Source organism: Euphorbia lathyris, chromosome 8 (assembly GCF_963576675.1).
Source record: "Euphorbia lathyris chromosome 8, ddEupLath1.1, whole genome shotgun sequence".
Classification (NCBI taxonomy): domain Eukaryota; kingdom Viridiplantae; phylum Streptophyta; class Magnoliopsida; order Malpighiales; family Euphorbiaceae; genus Euphorbia; species Euphorbia lathyris.
Genome location: NC_088917.1, coordinates 64,169,689 through 64,182,770, shown reverse-complemented (window position 1 = coordinate 64,182,770; position 13,082 = coordinate 64,169,689). Strand labels below are relative to the sequence as shown.

Genomic DNA, 13,082 nt, shown 5'->3' with positions numbered 1-13,082 from the left:
CTATGTTTCGCTCCTAAGCGTGATTGCTCGTGCTTCCTCTTCTACCAATTTACTGACCTGTGTTTGAAGCCTTTGGCAGAAAGCTTCATTGTGTGCCAATCTTCCTTCTATGGCACTCAGGCTCTCTCTCAGGACATCTATACTTCTCTCCCATTCAGTCTCAGAACCTGATCCTCGATGTCTGTCCTGCTGCCAATGCGTGCCATTTGACCCATACTGTTTTAGATAATGGATCTGTTCAAGTACAATCGGGCACTCCACGTTCTTATGCCCTCCGCTACACACCTCACAGCTTGCTACTGGTTCTGATGATTTCAGGTGAGTTTCTAGTAGATCTACTTTTTCTGTAAGCACTGCTATCTGATGATTTGATTCTGAAAATATTCCAGGGAACTCTTTGGCTGTTGTGCCTCTTCTTGGAGCCGGCTTCTCAACTTGCCAACATGCGCTCCGTTCAGCTAATTCTTTCATCAGATTGTATGCTTGAACTGCAGTCTTGTTGAATAGATTTCCTCCCGCTACTGCATCCAGAAAGGCACGGCTGACAGGAGATATTCCTGAGTAGAACATGTCAACAAGCTGGTACCGCTGGTAACCATGGTGGGGGCACCGTCTTAACAACTTTTGGAACCTCTCCCAGGCTAGATGCAAGTTCTCACTATCGGACTGCCTAAACGAGGTGATGTCGCTTCTGAATTATGCAGTCTTTGACGGAGGGAAGTACTTTGCTAGAAACGCTGATACTGTAGTGTCCCAGTCAGTGAGAGACCCTGGCTCAACGGATTGTAGCCATTCTGCAGCTTCTTCTTTCAAAGAAAATCTAAACAGCTTCTGGAAGATCTGTTCAGATGCGACGTCTTCACACTTGAAAGTGCTGCAGTATTCCATGAATTTGTCAAGATGTGAGTTAGGATCTTTGTAGTAATCCCCACCGAACTGTCCCAAGTTCTGGATCATCTGAATCATTGTTGGTCTGATTTCAAATGACATTGCTGTTATTGTCGGATCGAGGATGCCAGAGGTGCTTATAGGCCGCTTTGCCCTCAACAGCTCCATGACCGACGGATCTTCGGCCATTGTGTCACCCTTTTTCGTCCTGCAAGAACAATATCAGCTTAAGAATCAAAATGCAATGATGAGTAATTCCCAGAACCTCGGTTCTTGGAATTCCAAACAATTATATAAACCTATCACCAAAAGTAAACTAGTTATAAACAAAAATAGTCCCCGGCAACGGCGCCAAAAACTTGATGCTCGTAAAATATATAGTAGTTGACAGGACAAGTGTATCCTATCGCAGCAAGTAATACAGTGCTAAGCACATGATCGAACCACAAGGACTATTTATCACAACTAGTCGGCCCAAAGTGGGAACACAATTGTTCGGAAGGGTAAATATGGAGTAGAGTGATTAAAGAGGCTAATTTCTAAAATGAAAGATAAAAACGTTTGATAGGGAAGAATTCGAATTAATTGATGAGACAATGTAAGATGGGGATTCCCTTAATTGGATCCCATGTATGATTTACTGGGATTTAGTTTCATATCATAATGATAATTGACGGTAACCACCTAATTAACCACGTGGAGATTGTCAGTCTCCTGTAGTCTATTCACATGCATTTGGTTGACGGCTTGATTAGGCATATAACCTAGGGCATGCAAAGCATTAGGGTCTGTGGTGATTAAGGCGAAAGCCGTAGCCCAGCCACTAGCCCGCACTCCTAGTGGTCTCTAGCGAGGTCAGATTATGCTAATTCGGATTAGGTAATTCCTTGGTCAGGTATCTACCTATCTGCAGTCCTAAATTTGCCAGACTCAAGGCATTAGGTTCTGCTATGTCAGGCTAGTTGATCATCATCGAATCTCATTCTAGCAATCATCCTATCTCCGACAAATCTAGACATTAAGCTCACATAATCTAATTAATTGGAAACAATCCAGTAAACTAAATCCGTAATCATACATGGTTACGCAATCAATTCATCCCCATCCCAGATTGGATGGGGATTAGTTCATAGTTAAATTAAACAAGCAACTATAACACGCATTATAAGCCTGAATCATCATTAATTCAAATAAGCAAAAAGCACGAGACAGAGTAAGGAATTAGGAATATAAAACTCGATTTCGTCTGATTCTGATTACACAATGGAGAGAACTCCCCTCACCAATCTTCAATAAAACAGCAATTACAATGGTAGAAAATCCTAAAATCTCCTAAAAAGAAGAAGGAAGGAGGAGGAAGAGATCAATAAAGCAGAAAAAGAAAAAGGTAACCCTCACAAAGGAGGCACATTGTTCTATTTATAGTGCTAGGTGTGTCAGGGGTATTTTGGACATTTATTTTGGCCAGAATTCGCGCCCTGAAGGTGAGGAAACGCTGGGAAATTGCTTCTCAGCGTCTCGTCTCGTCGAGACAAGAGGTGTCTCGACGAGACGAAAGGGTGTCTCGGCGAGACAATGGGTGTCTCGTCGAGACACCACGTGATGGTTCCCTTTGGGAACCATCGGGCCGCCTCGTCTCGGCGAGACAGGCTGTGTCTCGGCGAGACGAGGGCCTGTCTCGACGAGACAGACACTGTCTCGGCGAGACAGGTGTTGAGAAGTCCGCAAACCCCTCCTGGACGCATCTGTTTCGGTCCCTGCTTCCAGCATTTGTTCTGGTGGTCCTTGAACTGTCCGGAAATGCTCAAAACGTCCTAAAAACACCTGAAAATACAGAAAATGCCATAAATAACGGAAATGATTCCTTTTAACTAATAGATAGCAAAATGATACTGAAATTGAATGGAAATAAAGCAAAAACGAACTAAAACAATCCTAAAAACCCTATATAAATGGGAGCTATCAATTACGGACTTGCTAATCACATACTCTGTACATCATTCCGTTATGCAAAGATTAAATATAATTCTTTGAAAATTATTTAATAACGTTGCATACGGCTAGAAGCAATAAGAACGTAATGGGTCACACATAAGACTTGGAACCTAAAAGAGAGATAGATGTTAATTAATTGATGGAAGCCCAATTAAGCCCAATAAGGCCCATGGACCATAGGGGGTCGAAATTCATGTAGTCAAAATACATGAATAATTAATTTGATTTTATTAATTCTAATTAGATTAGGATTATGAATTAAATTAATTAAGAGATAAATAAGTTATGAGTTTTAATTAGATTATAATACTCCTATTATTATCCAATAAGGTTATTATTATTATCCTTAATATATTAGATATATAATGAGATAATAATTAGGAATTCTATTCCGAATTGAATTCCTATTCAGTAACCTAATTCTATCTAACTAGGGATTAGATACAAGATATTATAAATACCCCACCCTATGGGAATTTCGGCCAACACACTAAGGCTGACCCTAGAGTGATTTTCGAAATCCCCTATAGTGCAAGAGAGAGAATTTTCTACCCCAGTTCGAGGACGAGATTTTCTACGGCTTTCTTCCGATCAATTGATTTCATCTATTTCTTTTATCCTTGATCTTGTGTTGATTAATTAGAGGCAATCTACTTTGGTTGCTATTCAACGGTTGATTCTAACTTAATCTTCCCGTGTTTTATTTCGTGCTTGGGAACTCGGAGAAGAGTTGTGTGCACTTCATTAACAACGGTAGATTGATCATCAAAAGGTAATTCTTCTTATCCCTCTTTATATGAAATAACGATTAACGGATCCTAGGGTTAATGGAAATAGGTTAAATTTTTTATATTTCCGCTGCTATACCTTAGCCCAATTTCCAACAGGAAGTCCCTCCTAAAGATTCATCACTAATCTTTTCTCCTTTACACATTGAAAAGGTAAATCCCAAACTTCCAATTTCTAATATTGAAGTTATGGATTGTCCTATTGCTAGGAAGAGATTGGATGTTTGTGGTGTTGTTTGTAGTGTTGAAGTGGATTTAGATTCTCATTGTGGGTTATTTGATAGTGATGTTATGAATGAGAATGTGGATTCATGTGTGGATGAGGAGGAAGGAGTTCTTGTAGGTGAGGATGTTGAGGGAACCCGTGTTGCAAGGGATGCTCCCCAAGTGTTTGATAAAATACCCCTTAAGCATAACTTTACTTGTGTGTATGAGGAAAGTGGGGGTATTACTCTTGAGGAAGGGGAGAGTGACCTTGGGCTTATTAACCTTTTTGGGAAGAATGATGAAATTCCATTATGTGTGGAGGTTGATGACTATGGAGATGGGAGAGATGTTGGTGGTTCCACTATAATTAGTTGTAACATGCCGTTTGGGTTGGGTAGCTATTCAAATGGGTTAGCCGGCTTGAACTATAGGGAGAAGTGGAAGGAAACGAAAGGTCGTGGGAAAGGATGGTTTGTGGACGAAGAGGGAAATAAATTTGAATCTAACCATAAAGAAGAGGAGATTGATGAAGAGGAGAACCAATCCGAGAATGAGCTAGAAAGAAATAGGGGACATGATTATTATGAAGGCGAATTTGAGGATGAGGTTGAAGAGAGAGAGAACGCTTTCGAAGATAAGATATGTGAGGATGGTGAACTTTGTCATAGTGCATATGAGTTTGATTATGATGAAGATGGTAGAGTTTAACATGGGGAGGATGAACATCGAAGCATTGAGTGGAACCAATATGGGGCCGCTCATGAGGAAGACGAAGATGGGGTCTACTATGATGAGAATGGGCGTCGGTGTGTTGAGTGGGATTGACACGGGGCTCCTTATGAAGATAATGAAGGTAGATTCTATTGTGATGATGAGTTGGAGGATGTTGAACGGAACTACAATGAAGATGTCTATGAGTATGATGGAGGACGGTTCCGTCGTGAAGATGAGTTGGGAAATGTAGGGTGGAACCGAAATGAAGATACTTATGAGCATGATGATGGTCGCTTCCGAGATGACTATGAGACGGGAAAAGTAGAGTGGGACCGATATGGAGATGCTTGTTATGATGAGGAAGAAAATCGGTTCCAAGATGAGGATGAGTCGGGAAGTGTTGAGTGGAGCCAAGATGAAGACACTTATGAAGTTGATGATGATGGCAATGAGCACAATGTGTATTTGGTGACTAGGGTGCCTATGCCTAGTGAAGAGGAGCCTAGCCAACGTCATCGGTTATTTAGAACTCGATGCTTAGTTCTTGGGAAGAAGTGTGAGATGGTGATCGACGGAGGAAGCCAAGTGAATATCATTAGTCGATCCCCCATGATCAAGTTTGGGTTGGTTCCCGAGCCACATCCTAGACCTTACCGCCTTGGTTGGGTCAATGAGGTGGAAAAGCTTCAAGTTGCTCATTGGTGTAAAGTTCCTTTCACTATTGGAGCTTATGGGGATGAAGCTATGTGTGATGTTGTGGAGATGGGTGCTTGTGATGTGCTACTTGGTAGGCCATAACAATTTGATTGTGATGCCTCACATGCGGGAAGAAGCAACACCTACACCATATGCAAAGGCGGAATCCGATATGTCCTTACACCTTTGAAGAGTTCTCCTAGAAAGAAAACGGAGACCACTTTGGAAGATTGGCCAAGTTGGGAGTTGAATGAGAATGGATGGCTTGGTGGCACGGAAGGAATGTCGGTTTGCAATGACTTGGGTTTGGTGGATGGCTTACCTAACCTTTCTCTTAATGAAGCTAGAACTAAGGAAGAGAATGCGATTGAGAAGGGAAAGAGCAAAGTTGGAAGTGAGGAAGTAGAGCCGAAGTTCAAGGGTGACAAGCACACGTCTCTCAACGAGCGACCTAAGGGGCTTCTTAAAGGGCTTCCACCTTTGAAAGGGCTACCACGAGACATAGCATGGGATCCGGGAGATAGTGCCCCTAGCTCTACATATAGTGAGTTGAGCTCTAGAGAGGAGGAGGAAGGTTGCTCTATGAATCCTATTGATAGCACCGAGATGCCTAACACATGCCACATGCAAAAGAATCGAGTCACTCATTGGGTAAAATCCGAACTTATTCTTTTGTGCTTTGTTGAGATATTTGTGTTGGAATCTTGGGTGTGTATGTTGAGGGAGAACCTTCCCTATGATGGAACCATGAGGGGTGATCTTGTTGTGGGCTTTGGTGATTGTTTGTTGATGGGGAATGGCTTCCCAGAGAATATAGAGAAGATGGAAGGAAGTCAAGACTTGGTAAATTCGGAACTCACTATTTTGTGCTTTATTGACATGTGTGTGTGTTGGTATATGCTATGCTATCTGGGAGAACCTCAACTCTATGAGGAGTCAGTGAGAAGCGATCCTGTGATGAGGAGAGTGGGGTTTATGAAGTCTTTGATGAATGGGGATAGCCGCCCGAGAGGTGTTGAGAAGATAGACGAAGCTCAAGACTTGTGGAATCCTAGCCAAGTTAGTCAAATAGCAAGTCTTGAGGTCCCGAGGTTGTTAACCCAAGGTGAGGATGGAGCTACTATGTATGTGCTTGGGTTCACTATGATGTGGGTTGACAAATGTCGCCGGTATATTCCGTTTGATGTGGGCCATAGACAAGGAGAGAATGAGCATGATAGCCGAGTTAGTGGGATGAGTGATAGCAAAGTCCGGGCATATTCAAGTCAAAATCATGTTTGGGTTGTGAAGAGTACTCAAGGGATCGCTCCAATTTGGGTTGATATATGGCACCGGGACATGGCATTCGAAGTTGGCTATGAGCGAGTGGAGATTGAGCCTAGCATCCAGGTTGATGGCGTGAGGAATATTGAGGTCCGGGCATATTCGACTCAAGGCCATGTTGGAGTTTTGAAGAGTGTTTATGGGATTGATCCTAGTTGGGTTGATACGTGCTGTCGGGACATTCTATTCGAGGTAGGCCAAGAGGGGGAGAAGAGTGTGTTGGTTCCTCAAGTTCGTGATGGGGAGATCAAGAGGATCCATGGGTGGTCCGTGCAACCAAATGAGGGGCGTTGGAAGATCACCCAAGCATTTATTGGGAAGTGGTTTGATAAGCTTCGCCAAGACATACCATTCGATGTTGGTAGAGCATCTGATATTGGTGGAGATTGGGAGATGAGTACCACGGAAGATGAAGTCCGGGGTGAGGCACTTGTGGAGATATGGCAAAAAGCTCGTGAGGAGAAGGTGAGGCCGGCAATATTTGGAGTGGACTCCTTGAATTCATCTCGAACAACACCTTGGTTCGATTTGAGGACTTGGGTTCATTCACAATGAGCACGTCTCATCAATATGTGGCAAGCAACTTGGGGTCAATTTCTTTTCAAGAGAGAGTGTATGATGCGGGGCATCTTTCCCTAAGATCGGGTCCGGACGAGGGAAGTCGGAGGAAGAATCAAGCACGAGCAACAAGCGAGTAGGGAGGCCAAAACTGTGCCACACAATAAGTGGGGCACGCTCCGCGTGGTTTATTACACGCTCCGCGTACTTGACGGTTTGATCCAAACAGAAGTCCAGGAGGTCATCTACGCAGGGCTTGGATCGGGCACGCTCCGCGTAGAGTTAAAACACGCTCAGCGTGTAAGAAGAAATGATCCAGAGAAGAGTTCAGCAGCCAAGGCACGCCCCGCGTAGAATTAGGCACGCTCCGTGTGGCTTCAGTTTAAAAGCCTACGCTCCACGTAGATTTGGGCACGCTCCGCGTAGAATGGGTACTGATCCAGAGAAGAACTCAATAGCCAACCCACGCCCCGCGTGGAATTAGGCACGCCCCGCGTGCCTTCAGCTTAAAGAACTTGCTCTTTACTCCAGCTTCCTCCTTATTTACAATCCTGCCACTCCTTATTTACAATCCTTATTAAGGAGTGGCAGGATTGTAAATAAAGAGGAAGCTGGAGTAAGGAGCAAGTTCCTTAAGATGAAGGCACGCGGGGCGTGGGTTGGCTGTTGAGCTCTTCTCCGGATTAGTACCCATTCTACGCGGAGCGTGCCCAAATCTACGTGGAGCGTAGGCTTTTAAACTGAAGGCACGCGGAGCGTGCTTAATTCTACCCGGGGCGTGCCTTGGCTGCTGAACTCTTCTTCTTACACTCGGAGCGTGTTTTAACTCTACGCGGAGCGTGCCCGATCCAAGTCCTGCGTAGATGACCTCCTGGACTTCTCTTTGGATCAAACCCTCAAGTACGCGGAGCGTGTAATAAACCACGTGGAGCGTGCCCCACTTATTGTGTGGCACAATTTTGGCCTCCCTACTCGCTTGTTGCTTGTGCTTGATTCTTCCTCCGATTTCCCTCGTCCGGACCCGATCTTAAGGAAAGATGCCCCGCATCATTCCAACAACAAACAATTTAAGGACCCTAGGCAAAATATGTAATAAAAACCCCTTTAATAAAAAAAAATTATAAATAACAAAATAGGTCTTTTAATTTTTTTTTATCAATGAGGTTTCCAAAAGAAATAGGTCCTCCTATATAATTTTATCACTATTTATATTAAAAAAAATTAAATTTCATATATACATATAAATGCTAAATTTTTTTTAGACCTCCTCCAACCTTGAGTCCTAGACTGATGCACCTCGGACCTATGTCTAGGGCCGGCTCTGCAAACAATAAACTGTAACGCGAATCAACAAACGGAAAAAGTAAATTGTAGGTAATTCAAATGGACCTTAACAGGCGGCAATTCCTTTTTGCATTGATTCCTTGTCAGAATTATGATATTAAAAGAAAAAAGATATTTTTAAAATGTAGATATTGTGATGTTCTAAAAATGTTTTTAGCATGTTTTATATTTTTCTTTGGAGGAATTTCAGCATGTATATTTATGGTGGATAGATTATATACGGCCATTAAATTTTTCTCTAACTCATACCCACTCCATTTTAAACGGACATAAAATTCATTTAATTTTTTTTTCTCTTTACTAGGTTGTTTTTTTTTTTTTTATAAAAGTAAACCATTTTAAAATAATGGTCGACAATTTCAAAATTGAAATAATTAAAAATTAAAATAACACCATTTCACATAAAACCATATTTTTTTATTTTTTAAATCATCGTTTTCGGAAATTTCATTTTTTTTAAGTATAACAACATTTTATATGCTAACCAAACAATACTAAGGGGGTGTTTGGTTGCTCATTTTCATACTCTTTTTGCCTTTTCACTTTAAAAGGGAGAGTTTTAAGTGTTTGGTTAGTGTCCTCCTGTTTGCCTTTTACATCTGAAAAGCAGTATTAGGTGTTTGGTTAGTGATCTCCTGTTTGCCTTTTACACCCGAAAAGCAACCTTATACAAAGCAGAGAATCTTTGCTTTTTGGAAAAGCATTTTTTTTTTCCAACAGCAAACAGTAAACCGTAACAGCAACGGCAAATAGCAACAGCAAACCGTAACAACAAACAGCAAACCGTAATAGCAAACAGTAGATAAAGCAAACGGGCCCTAAAATAACATAAAACCTAAAAGTTGAAAATTTTAAGTTGTTTGTAATAATATTTTCATTAAGAGGCCATCATACTAGTAAAGATAAAATTGAATATTCAAGAGAGTAATTTATCCTATTTAATATGGTAGTTTCTTCTCTATATTTAAACTTTAATTTAATAAAACAATATCTATCTATCAGTCTAACATGATAAAGTAAGTGAAAAATTGCTCTGGTAGATCCATATAACTTCTTATAAGAAGATCTGATTTTGTGTTTCTTTCGAAACAAAAATAGAAATTGACCGCATCTTAACAAGAAACTCTTAAACGCTAAGTCAATTTTATTCTAAAGAAAGAGAATGAAATATCAATAAGGGAAATAATATTGCAATAACAGTAGAAGATATGCATAGTAAAATATTAATAATGTCAATAAAAATGTATACTAATATAGTTTATAATAATATTTTTAATACCAAGAGATGAAGAGAATAATTATAAATTATAAATTAAAAAGCTAACTCTCGAATATTCATCGGTAGATACAAATAAAATATATGAAATAGAATGTAAAATCTAAACCGGAAATCGTAGGAATAAAATTAGAAAGTAAACAGAGTTGTATATTATATGTATAGAAATTAGAAAAAAAAATACTTAAAAACTAAAGTTACTGCATAAACCGTTTATAGTAATTAATTAATAAGTTAATGATTAATATAACAAAAAAAACATTTATTGACTAACATAAATTAAATTTGATTTTAACGATTCAATTGACTGGTTCAATTTTAGACGGATTTCAGTAATGTGATTTTTTAATATTTCCAAATCAATTTACCTGTCGGATCCGGTTCAACCGGATTGAATCAGGTGGTCCGGGCCGGTTCTTATAACCTTGTACATGATAAACAGGTATTTTCATAAATCAAAGTATTTTTTTTTAAGAAATAAATCAAAATATTAAGTACTGTGTGCTATTAAGTAGGGTGGATACACCCAACTGCCTCAATAAATATAGAATAGTGAAAGCTTAAATTTCATTTGTGTGAGGAAAGAAAGTAGTCAAATTGACAGCAAATAACAGGCCCGTTTTTATTTATATCTACCAATTTTTATCGGCATTCTATAAATATAAGAGAGAATGTAAGACTTGAATTTATTTCGTAGAACTAAAACTATCAAAATATTATCAAAATGGAAACAAGACTATAAAAAAATAGTAAAATTGATTTTTTTTTTCTAATAGTAATAACTTTCATGTGATGAAATGAATAAAAATTGGAAAAATTATAAAATTAGATTAAATGGGAGTTCAATTTATATATTTAGACCAATTATTTAAACCACTATCTATCTAGACTATTTATTGGTGACTTTTCCAAAATGCCCTTCGTAAATATAACTATAGAAATTTCTTACTTTTTTTCTTTCTCTTTTCTTTTCTCTCTTCGATTCCTTCTTAGTTTGCGAACTTGACACTTCGTTTTTAATTATCGACTCATATATACGTAAAATATTTCTTCTTGCTAAATTGACACTCCGTTTTTATTATCATGTACGTTTTTTTTTCCAGAATAATACTTTCAGTACATGATTTTACTTCGCAATTTGCGAAACTGCGAAGCCTGCGAAAGTAAATACTACTTCGCAGAATGAGTTTTTCTTCGTAGTTTTCGCAAACTGCGAAGCAAAATCATATAATGAAGTAGTATTTACCTTCGCAGGCTTCACAGTTTACAAAAAATGCGAAGTGGTACATAACATTAAAATCATAACATTATCAAAATCATAACAACAAAATTGCAACAATAAATATAACATTAAAATCAAAACGTTATCAAAATTTACAACAAGATTGCAACGATAATTCAAAATCTAAACCCTAATCCTTAAGCCCCAACAATGAAGGAAGTGTGCTTCCAGAACAGAATGATTAGCAAAATATTCTCGAAGCACACTTTCTTCCTAGTGTGCTTCCAGGATATTTGGAAGAGAGTGTGCTTCCAGAACATTTGCTAAGAAGTTCAGAAGCAAAAGGAAGTTCAGAAGCAAATGGAACTAGAACATTTGGTCTTCACCATCTTCATCACATCCTAATCACCCTCACTGTGATTGATGTCTTTGTATTCAAACTAAATGGATACTTGAATTGGATGCCTTGGTCTTCACTATTTTCATCACATCTCAATCACCCCTCACTGTGATTGATGACTTTGTATTCAAGATAAACGAATCACTGTGATTTGATGCCTTTGTATTCAACCTCCACAAAAATTAAGTCATTTTAGGAAAATAATAAAAGAAACACTCCGCAGAGAGTGAATCTGCGAAGTCTGCAAAGAGAAATACATATGAAAAAGGATGATTTTTGCTTCGTAGAAAGAGAATATGTGAAGTCTACAAAGAGAAATACACCTGAAAATGATAATTTTGCTTCGCAGAAAGCGAATATGTGAAGTTTGTGAAGAGAAAAACAAGCTAAAAATGATGATTTTGCTACGCAGGCTTCGCAAAATGTGAAGCAAAATTATTCTGCGAAGTTATTTTCTGGAGAAAATACTACCCCAGATGATTATTTTGCTTCGCAGGCTTCGCAAAATGTGACGCAAACTCACTCTGCTAAGCCATTTTATAGAAAGAGAGGAAGATGAAACATGAGAAATAGTAGATACTTACCTTATTTATGCTTAATAAACATATGATAAACATATAAGAACATAGAACAATGAAGCCTTCGATTTGCACAAGAAGAAAGAAACATATTTTTAGAGATTCTCTAAATTAAAGACCGAAGACCAAATGGGTTTGAGACCCTTAAGAGAGCCCATTCCTCCATGGATCCGGAAAGCCCTCTCTCTTCACAACCACCTGCAGACACCGCCTTACCTAGTGGAAGCAATGTAATTTCACCCCTTTTGGACCCTAATAAAAAAAGGTAATTTCCTCTCTTTTTAAGACATAATTTACTTTCCATTTCAGTATTTTTTCTTGATAACCATACTTACTTTGGCATTGGAATGCCCAGGACCCACCCAGCACAAGTCAACCTTTTGAGACCAAGTGAATAATCTAGCTCTAAGGTCAGACCCAATATTTGGTGGAGTGAGCGTGGGTCACTACTTAGACAACCTTCTGATTATTTTCTCAATTGGACCAATCGAGCAACCTTTCTTGCAAAAGGTCCTCGCCCCTCATGATGAGAGTAACACTCCAGTCTTCTCGATAGGACTTTGGTAAGCACCTGGCCTCGACAACTTCTTGCTAGCTAGAGAATGAGGGTCCCAACCCTCTAATGACCATGAAGCTAACAACCATGAAGATATCATTCAACCTAAATATATTAATCCTACTGTGACATTCATAGCGGTCCTACAAAAGTTGCAAGAGTTCCAAAACAAGCTAAGGGGGCTCAACTACAGTTGCTACATAATAACCACCAAATGTGTGAGTACCTCACAAAGGAGCGGTCCCCCAAACTGACAAAATTCCCTTATAGGGGCTCGTCAACAACTCCAATGGTGAACAAACTAGGGAAAACGATAGACATAACCCAATGGTAACTCTTAACAGTAGAGCCTCTGAAAGTCGCACTTTAGAAAGTGAGCCCGCTAGACCAACAACAGATGAATCCTCCGATATTTTATTTCAAAGGTTCATTAACAAAAAGGTCCTCGAAGGTTTGGTAGGCTATAAAATAGCTTCCCATATTCCTTTGGCTTAGAAAATAATAGATACATTGTTTCCCCCGTATTTGAAGACACTA

The 13,082-nt window shown here is 39.4% G+C and overlaps 1 non-coding gene across 1 annotated transcript; it reads left to right on the top strand.

The window, feature by feature from the left end:
* Window positions 1–592: 592 nt before the first annotated feature.
* Window positions 593–699, top strand: LOC136204415 (small nucleolar RNA R71). The gene has a single exon (XR_010675257.1). It is a non-coding gene; the product is annotated as a small nucleolar RNA R71 (small nucleolar RNA).
* The last annotated feature ends 12,383 nt before the right edge of the window (window positions 700–13,082 follow it).